This window comes from Myotis daubentonii, chromosome 2, assembly GCF_963259705.1.
Source record: "Myotis daubentonii chromosome 2, mMyoDau2.1, whole genome shotgun sequence".
In the NCBI taxonomy this organism is placed as follows: Eukaryota; Metazoa; Chordata; class Mammalia; order Chiroptera; family Vespertilionidae; genus Myotis; species Myotis daubentonii.
Window position 1 is genome coordinate 108,384,520 of NC_081841.1, and position 9,046 is coordinate 108,393,565.

The following is a 9,046-nucleotide window of genomic DNA, read 5'->3' on the forward strand; positions in this document are numbered from 1 at the left end:
CTGGATTTTTGGACTGGAAAGTGCAGTGTTACCCTGGGCAGGATGGTTCCCTGGACTCTTTGTCCATCGGAGTCGAAGAATAAATCCACGGATAAAAGATGGTATAGCAAAGGTGGAAATTTATTGAAGAACAAGTATAGACTCCCATGTGGGGAGGAGGAAAGAGTCCCGCCAACTATCTGTTTCCACTGTTTATAAAGGCTGCACATCCCTATGTCCTGATATCCCTTCTGATTGGTCAGTATTCCCTTTTGAATTGGTTACTATAATAACTCCTGAGCTCAAAGGTCAAACATCACACAGGACATGTGTGGCCCTCCTCCCTCATTGTTCTCTGGACTCTGGACTTTCTTCTTCCTTCTTTGTTTTGTAAATATAGACCTTTTTGCTACTCCCAGTTTCCTTGTCTTATGGAAATGTAACTGCTGCCTCTCCCTTGTATTATGGAAATGTAACTGTTGCTGCTCCCTTGTCTTATGGAAATGTAATTTCTCTCAGTCTCCCTTGTCTTATGGAAATGTATCCTTTTGCAACTCTATAGCCCTGTATTTTTTCATGGATCCCCAATTCTAGCATTTCCCTAAATCTGCCTATTTCAATCCTAAAAATTCCTATTTCAATTTGTATCTGATAAATATAAGTCTGTTTTCAGACAGGGAGCCTCACCCATCTTATCCCACTCTATCCCACTCCTCCCCACCCTGTCTCATCTTCTCCACTGAGTACACCTGTAGGCTTCCCTGAAGGGCAGCTGCCTGATTCTGTGCAGGTTTCTTTAACCTTTGGGTCTTTAGGGTTTGTTTGTTTGTTTGGGGTTTTTTTTTTTTTTGGTGGTTTAAAAAAAAAAATCTTTGTTGTTGAAAGTATTACATATGTTTCTACCCCCCCACACACACCCCCCGCCCTCCCCCACCCTCCACCTTAGGCCTTCATTACCCTATTGTCTGTGTCCATGGGATATGCATATATGCATACAGTTCTTTGGTTGATCTCTTCCCAACACCCCCCCCCCCCATATTCTGCAATCTGTTCTAGGTCTCTGGATCTTTTTTTTTATATATATATTTTATTGATTTTTTACAGAGAGGAAGGGAGAGAGATAGAGAGTTAGAAACATCGATGAGAGAGAAACATCGATCATCTGCCTCCTGCACATCTCCCACTAGGGATGTGCCCACAACCAAGGTACATGCCCTTGACCGGAATCAAACCCGGGACCTTTCAGTCCGCAGGCCGATGCTCTATCCACTGAGCCAAACCGGTTTCAGCAACTGGATCTATTTTGTTCATTAGATTCCACATATGAGTGAGATCATGTGATACCTGCCTTTCTCTGACTGGCTTATTTTGTTTAGCATAATACTCTCCAGGTCCCTCCATGCTGTCTCAAACGGTAAGAGATCTTTTTTTACTGCTGCATAGTATTCCATTGTATAAATGTCCCACAGCTTTTTTACCCACTCATCTACTTATGGGCACTTGGGCTGTTTCCAGATCTTAGCTATTGCAAATTGTGCTGCTATGAACATAGTGGGGCAAACATTCTTTATGATTGGTGTTTCGGGTTTCTTAGGATATATTCCTAGAAGTGGTATTGAAACTGGACAACCAATGGGTCCCAGTTGCCTGTCACTACTTGAGTCAATTAAGCAAAGACAGATTTGAATCATACATGAGCGTACAATCATACAATAATGCTGACAGTATGAGAGAGCAGCAGGTCATCCACAAAAATCTGCTCTGCAGCCCTCCCTTCCCCCATAAACTAGTTGCTTATATAGGGTAGGACAGGGATTACATGGGGAAGTAGAGATTACAGGCTTGGGGAAGCAGGCTTATCAGGCTGGGGTGGGACTCCATTGTTTGAGCAACAAGGTTGTTAATCTTTCCATGATAATAGGCAGTTCTTGAATGAGAATGGACCACATTCCAAGGTTGACTCCCAGGTCTGGGGGCTTACAACTCTCAGACAAGTTAGAATGTCCTTTCTTTAACCAACATAAGGCAATCATGGTTTACAGGGCATGATTGGTATTTCCCATAACCATAGCTAGTCCCCAATATTCTATTTCTGCCCCTAACAGTATGGCACATGTTGTAGGGTAAACTTTGTGTACAGGCTTCAAATTTAGCTCTCTTTGAATATTCACTGGTTCAAGAAAAGTAGTTCGGAATGCCTTCAAAGATTCATTTCACTACAAAAAGGAATAGACCTTCTGGGGTCTGAAGGGATTGATACTTAAAGACACTCCAGTCAGCAGGGGGTCATGTTGAGCATTCTTCAGACAGAATTGTTTCAAATCTGCAGTAGCCTGGGAAACCTTCAAGGGTTGAGTTCCACCTCCAGCTGGAACTATTGAAGCACTTTCTACAAAGTGGTGATGCTGGAGGAACCAGACATGCATGAGAACCGGGCAGATTTGTTGGTAGTTGAGTTGGCCTGTCACGGGTCCGATGGGCCAGATAGTGGGGCAGCGAAGCAAGGGCCAAAATTTAGTGTGTATTTTAATCTCAATTTGCACTAGCCACATTTCAAATGGGTCTAATCCTAGACCAGTGATGGCGAACCTATGACACATGTGTCAGAGGTGACACGTGAACTCATTTTTTTGGTTGATTTTTCTTTGTTAAATGGCATTTAAACATATAAAATAAATATCAGAAATATACATCTTTGTTTTACTATGGTTGCAAATATTAAAAAATTTCTATATGTGACAAGGCACCAGAGTTAAGTTAGGGTTTTTCAAAATGCTGACACGCCGAACTCAAAAGGTTCGTCATCACTGTCCTAGACAGTCAAAGTCTAGAATGAAAAAGGTAGTATTTGATTGAGGCTGGGCAAAAGCATTCTGGTAAGAAGTATGATAGGATACATATAAGTGTCACTGTTTTTATGATTCATGTAACAGGGTGGAGCATAAGTTTACAGTTGTTTGTATAGAAAATACAATTGTCAATGTAAGAAACATTCAAACCTGTAGAGAATTTTTGTGAATTTACTTGAGCCAAACTGTCCACAATTGCCAGAAAGCAAAGTCTCAACAGATTGAGAAAACGCTCCAGAGAGTGGAACTTTTGCATCTTATTTTATACATTATGTTGTGGCAGAATGCACGGGAGAAGGATCAGCCAGCACTCTGAGGGAGGAAAGTTTAACCTTTTTTTCGCAGACCTGCTAGTCCAGGGGAATTCCGGATCCAAAGCCTGAACTGAACTCATGGGGAGGCTCTGACCTATGTATCTCCTCCTGTGGTGGGCCCCTGAGGGTCCCCAAAGCTCCGCCTAAGTGCAGAGCCCTGGGGTTAGGCTCTGCATCTCTGCCCAAGTCAGTCAGAGTGGGGAAGTAAGACTACAATTTTAACCAGATACTGAACTAGGTTGCAAGCCACCCCCCTCCCGATTTTCCCTTTCATTCCCCCCTCTCGTTCCACAAGCTATTCTTAGCCTTGGGGATTACAAAAGACTCAGGAATTGGGGATAAGGTCGACGACCACGCTAGCTACTTCCTGCTGAAGGAGGGTGACAAAAAAGGGGGTTCAGTATCTGGAGTCTTCATTATCTTCCCCAAGGGGGTCGTCTGAGTAGCAAGGGCAGAGAAGTTCTCCTCCTGGTACCAGTCTGGGGTTCTGGTGACACTTGTATGAAGACAGAATAAAACTGTTAGAAAAAAACAAAAACAATAATTATCCAGATAGGAGGGGATAAGGAGATTCAGGTCGGGTCAGCCAGATCTACCATCGTCTTGAAGATGATCCACAGCGGGTGGTTCAGGTGAGAGGTCCCCTTCCACTCTGGATGCTGATTGTCCAGCTGGTGGGCTGCTTTTACCTGGGAGTGGTGGGTCCAGGTGTTCAGTCCTGCAACTTTGAAAGCTGAGGGGTTGGCTAGTACGACTGGATAAGGTCCCTTCCAGATTGGCTCAAGGAGTTCCTTTTTCCAATCTTTTACCCAAACCTGGTCCCCAGGCTTGTGAGGGTACACAGCTGTTCCTAGAGAGATGGGCAATCAGTAAGTAACCCATCTATGGACTTGAAGGATAGTTTTCCCAAGTCCTTGTAGTTGTTTCTGAATTTCTAAGTTCTTTATTTCCCCCAAATCTCCCTTTGGCCTAATTAAGGGAGGGGGTCTGCCATATAGAATTTCAAATGGAGAGAACCCTACCCTGGCTCTCAGGGCACAGCGCACCCACAGGAGCACAAGTGGTAAGATATTTGTCCAGGGTAAGTTCGTCTCCTGGCATAGCTTAGCCATAGCCTGCTTGAGAGTCCAGTTCATGTGTTCTACTTTCCCTGAACTCTGGGGCCTGTAGGCTGTATGTAAGTTCCACTTAATTCCTAAGGCCTTAGCTACCTGCTGTACTACCTCACCTACAAAGGGTGGGCCATTATCGGACCCTATGGTTAATGGCATTCCATACCGCATACTTATGTCCTTCAGTAACACCTTAGTGACTTCTCTCACCTTCTCTGTGCAGGTAGGATATTCCTCAACCCAGCCTGAAAAGGTGCAGACAAAAACTGAAGTTCTGGAGAACTACTCTATGAGCTAACTGTTCTGGAACATAGACCCTATGATCTGGGAATATCCACCAACCTTCCTTCATCATTGGGCCCATTCTTCTTTTTGAGGGGTGTATTTCGGAGGTTCGGGTAATTCAGGAACCAGCATGATCTGCGATAGCGCTGCCTGCTCCTTAAGCAGCTAACCTTGCTGCTGTGTCTGCATGACAGTTCCCTTCTGACACAGAGTCTTTTCCTTTTTGGTGTCCTCTACAATGGATGACTGCTACTTCCTTGGGCTCCCAGACTGCTTCTAGTAACTTCAAGATCTCATTCTGATTTTTTATTCCTTTTCCTCCAGCCATCAGGAGCACCCTTTCCTTGTATATGGCCCCATGGATATGCAGGGTAGGAAGGCATAGCGCGAGTCAGTGTAGATGTTGGCACACTTATCCTTATTGAGATTTAAGGCTCTGACTAGGGCCCAACGTTCTGCCCTCTGCGCATGTGGGAAGAGCTCAGGAGATTTATCTCAGTGCAGTGGCAGATGCAATGGCGTGAGCACACTCCGCCTATACAAGCTTCCTTGGCACACCGGGAAGTGGCAGCGCCCGCCTGAGCAAACCTCCTAGAGCCACTACACAGTACCCTGATCTTTCCTACTATTGGCTGCCCTAAGGATAGTGTAAACTTCTGATTGGTCCAGAATGTTATATATACTGCAGCACTTACACAATAAACTTAGATCTGCATCACTGAACCTGGTCTCCGGAGTTGGGCATGCTTCGTTAGGGCTCTGTCGGCCTCACCCCCGCGGGACCCCCTGCTTCATGCACAGACTATCCTCCAGGCAGGGCCTCTGCCTCTATTATCTCAAAGTTTGATACCACTGCATACCCAGCTCATCTTTTTTCTTCATCTAGGAAGCTACTGCCATCTGTGAACAATACTAAGTCCGGATTCTGTAGAGGCCTGTTAGATCTGGCCAGCTGGAGTAAACCTCCTCTAGGACTTCTAGACAATCATGCTCAGGGGTTTCCTCTGCGATGGGTAGGAAAGTGTCAGGATTAAGAGCTCTTACTGCTTATGCCCTGACCGGTTTGGCTCAGTGGATAGAGCATCGGCCTGTGGACTCAAGGGTCCCGGGTTCGATTCCGGCCAAGGGCATGTACCTTGGTTGCTGGCACATCCCCAGTAGGGGAGTGTGCAGGAGGCAGCTGATCAGTGTTTCTAACTTTCTGAACTCTTACCATTTGCAACGTCATGGATGGAACTGGAGAGCATTATGCTAAGTGAAATAAGCCAGTCAATAAAGGAAAAATACCACATGATCTCACTCATTCATGGACAATAGAGACCATTATAAACTTTTGAACAATAATAGATACAGAGGCAGAGCTGCCTCAAACAGATTGTCAAACTGCAGCGGGAAGGCCGGGGAGGGTTGGGGGGCAGGAGGTAGGGGGGTAAGAGATCAACTAAAGGACTTGTATGCATGCATATAAGCATAACCAATGGACATAAGACACTGGGGGATAGGGGAGGCTAGGGGACTGTCTAGGGCGGGGGGATAAAATGGATACATATGTAATACCCTTTGTAATACTTTAAGCAATAAAATAAATAAATAAATAAATAAATAAATAAATAAATAAATAAAGAGTTCTTACTGCTTCTAATCTTATTCATCTATTTTCATATAGGAACCCTTGGTATTGAGTCATCTGAGCATGAGTCAGCCAATGCTGCCCATTAGCTTCCATTAGGGCAGTGGTTCTCAACCTTCCTAATGCCTCGACCCTTTAATACAGTTCCTCATGTTGTGGTGACCCCCAACCATAAAATTATTTTTGTTGCTACTTCATAACTGTAATTTTGCTACTGTTATGAATTGTAATATAAATATCTGATATGCAGGATGTATTTTCATTGTTACAAATTGAACATAATTAAAGCATAGTGATTAATCACAAAAACAATATATAATTATATATGTGTTTTCCGATGGTCTTAGGTGACCCCTGTGAAAGAGTCGTTCGACCCCCAAAGGTGTGGCAACCCACAGGTTGAGAACTGCTGCATTAGGGTGACAACAGCATGAGGCACTTTAACATTTAAGTTCTGTCCCAGAGTGAACTTGTCTGTCTCTTTGACTAATAAGGCCATGGCTGCAAGGGCCCTGAGGCATGGAGGCCACCCAGAGGCAACCGGGCCAATTTGTTTGGAGGGGTGGGCTACTGGCCTTTGCCAGGGTTCTAACTCCTGAGTCAGAACTCCTAGGGCTACCCTGTTTTTCTGGTGAATGAAAAGATTAAAGTCCTGTGTCACATCTGGGAGCCTCGGTGACCTGTGTCTTTATGGTCGCAAAGACTTTTTCCTGTTCAGGACCCCAGTTAATGGATACCTTTTCTTCTTCTTCTTCTTCTTTTTTTTTTTTTTAAATATATTTTTTATTGATTTTTCAGAGAGGAAGAGAGAGAGATAGAGAGACTTAGAAACATCGATGAGAGAGAAACATCGATCAGCTGCCTCTGGCACATCCCCCACCAGGGATGTGCCCGCAACCCAGGTACATGCCCCTGACCGGAATCGAACCCGGGACCTCCCAGTCCGCAGGCTGACGCTCTATCCACTGAGCCAAACCGGTTTCGGCCTTTTCTTCTTCTTTTAAGGCTTCATAGAGGGGCTTAGCTAGATCTGAGAATCCTAGGATCCAAATTCAACAGAACCCTGCTGCCCCTAGGAATTCCTGAATCTGTCGCTGGGTGTTGGGACTGGGATGGCTCATGCTGCTTGTTTTCTTTCAGTCCCTAGTCTTCATTTCCCTTGGGTAATTCAGAAACCTAAGTATTTGACTTCCCTGACAGATTTGAGCCTTCCTTTTGGACACCTGGTAACCTGTTTCAGTTAAAAGTCTTAGAAGGGTTCGTGTTCCTTCCCAACACTGCCAGGCTGATGGCTGTCAGCACAGCGGTGGTGGCGGGAGCCTCTCCCGCCTCCTCAGCAGCACTAAGGATGTCCGACTGCAGCTTAGGTCTGCTCCCTGCTGGTAAGTGGACATCCCCCGAGGGCTGCTGGGCTGCCAGAGGAATGTCTGACTGCCAGCTTGGGCCTGATCCCCCAGGGAGCGGGCCTAAGCCAGCAGGTGGACATCCTCTGAGGGGTCCCAGACTGAAGGAGGGCACAGGCTGGGCTGAGGGACCCCCCTGAGTGCACAAATTTTTGTGCACCAGGCCTCTAGTTTAAATAATAAAGACAGATAACATTTCCCACTAAAAACTTTGAATCACGGAAATGCAGGAGAAGTTTAGAAGGTTTTTGTTTTTTCGTTTTTGTTTAACAAACAAACAAACATAAAACCCCAACAGTAAATAAACACTTTTACACTGGTGTGTGACACATTTATACCACAGAATACCCTGCATTCACCAAATCAGTTTCAATTGCAGAGATACAGAACAAGTCCCTGAACAGAGGCAGTAGAAAACTGCCTAGGAATGGTTCTTTTTAACCTTTTTTTCAAAGGCAGGCCAGACTCGGACCCTTAGCCAGTATGAGTTTTTACTTCCCTCCCGGGAGGTCCCAGAGATGGAGAATACCGTCTAGAAGCTGTTCCTCCAGATGATCTGAGCTGTCCTGAGGTAAATAATTACCTAGGTCTGGGCCAGCTCCCTCTTCTGTCCCATAGGACAGGCCAGATCTCAGACCCATTTCCCTGGGGAAAAACTTAGTTTCAGACGTCTGATTTTGACTTCCCTCCTGGGAAGTCCCAGAAAGGTGTTTCCTGACTCTTTTGCGTCTGCCAGAGCGTGGAGTTGCCGTAGTCCCTCTGGGTCCCCTGAGTTCAGGAACCAGCAAATGTGCCATTGGCGCGCCTTCCTTGGGTCCCAGAGCCCAAAGCGAGTGCCCCGAAGTCTGCTCTTGTCAGCAGTGGCCTGAGAGCCAGCTCAACTGATGTTTCTCGGCCAAGGCGCCAAATGTTGTGGCAGAACTATCAGCCGGCACTCTGAGGGAGGAAAGTTTAACCTTTATTTCGCAGATCTGCTAGTCCAGAGGAATTCCGGATCCAAAGCCTGAACTGAACTCGTGGGGAGGCTCTGACCTATGCATCTCCTCCTGTGGTGGGCCGCTGAGGGTCCCCGCGGCTCCGCCCAAGTCAGCTGTGGCAGGGCCCTGGGGTTGGGCTCTGCAGCTCTGCCCAAGTCAGCAGAGTGGGGAAGTAAGACTACAGTTTTAACCAGATACTGAACTAGGTTGCAAGACCCCCCCCCCACCCCCATTTTCCTTTTCAATTACAATCAAAAGAGAAGCCCAACCAGTGTTGCTTAATGGTTGAGCATCGATCTATGAACCAGGAGGTCACAGTTCACTGCCTCTCTCTTCCCGCTCTGACACCTCTGCACAGTGCCACAGTTTGATTCCAGGTCAGGGCACATACTGTGGGGCATGCAGGAGACAGCTGATCAATGATTCTCTCTCATCATCGATGTTTCTATATCTCTTCCTCTCTGAAATAAAAAACCCAAAGGGTTTTGAAATTTTAG

The 9,046-nt window shown here is 45.9% G+C and overlaps 1 pseudogene; it reads right to left on the reverse strand.

Moving 5' to 3' along the window:
* Positions 1-2,064: 2,064 nt before the first annotated feature.
* LOC132226285 (guanine nucleotide-binding protein G(I)/G(S)/G(O) subunit gamma-5-like) lies at positions 2,065-2,401 on the reverse strand (annotated as a pseudogene).
* Between the last annotated feature and the right edge of the window lie 6,645 nt (positions 2,402-9,046).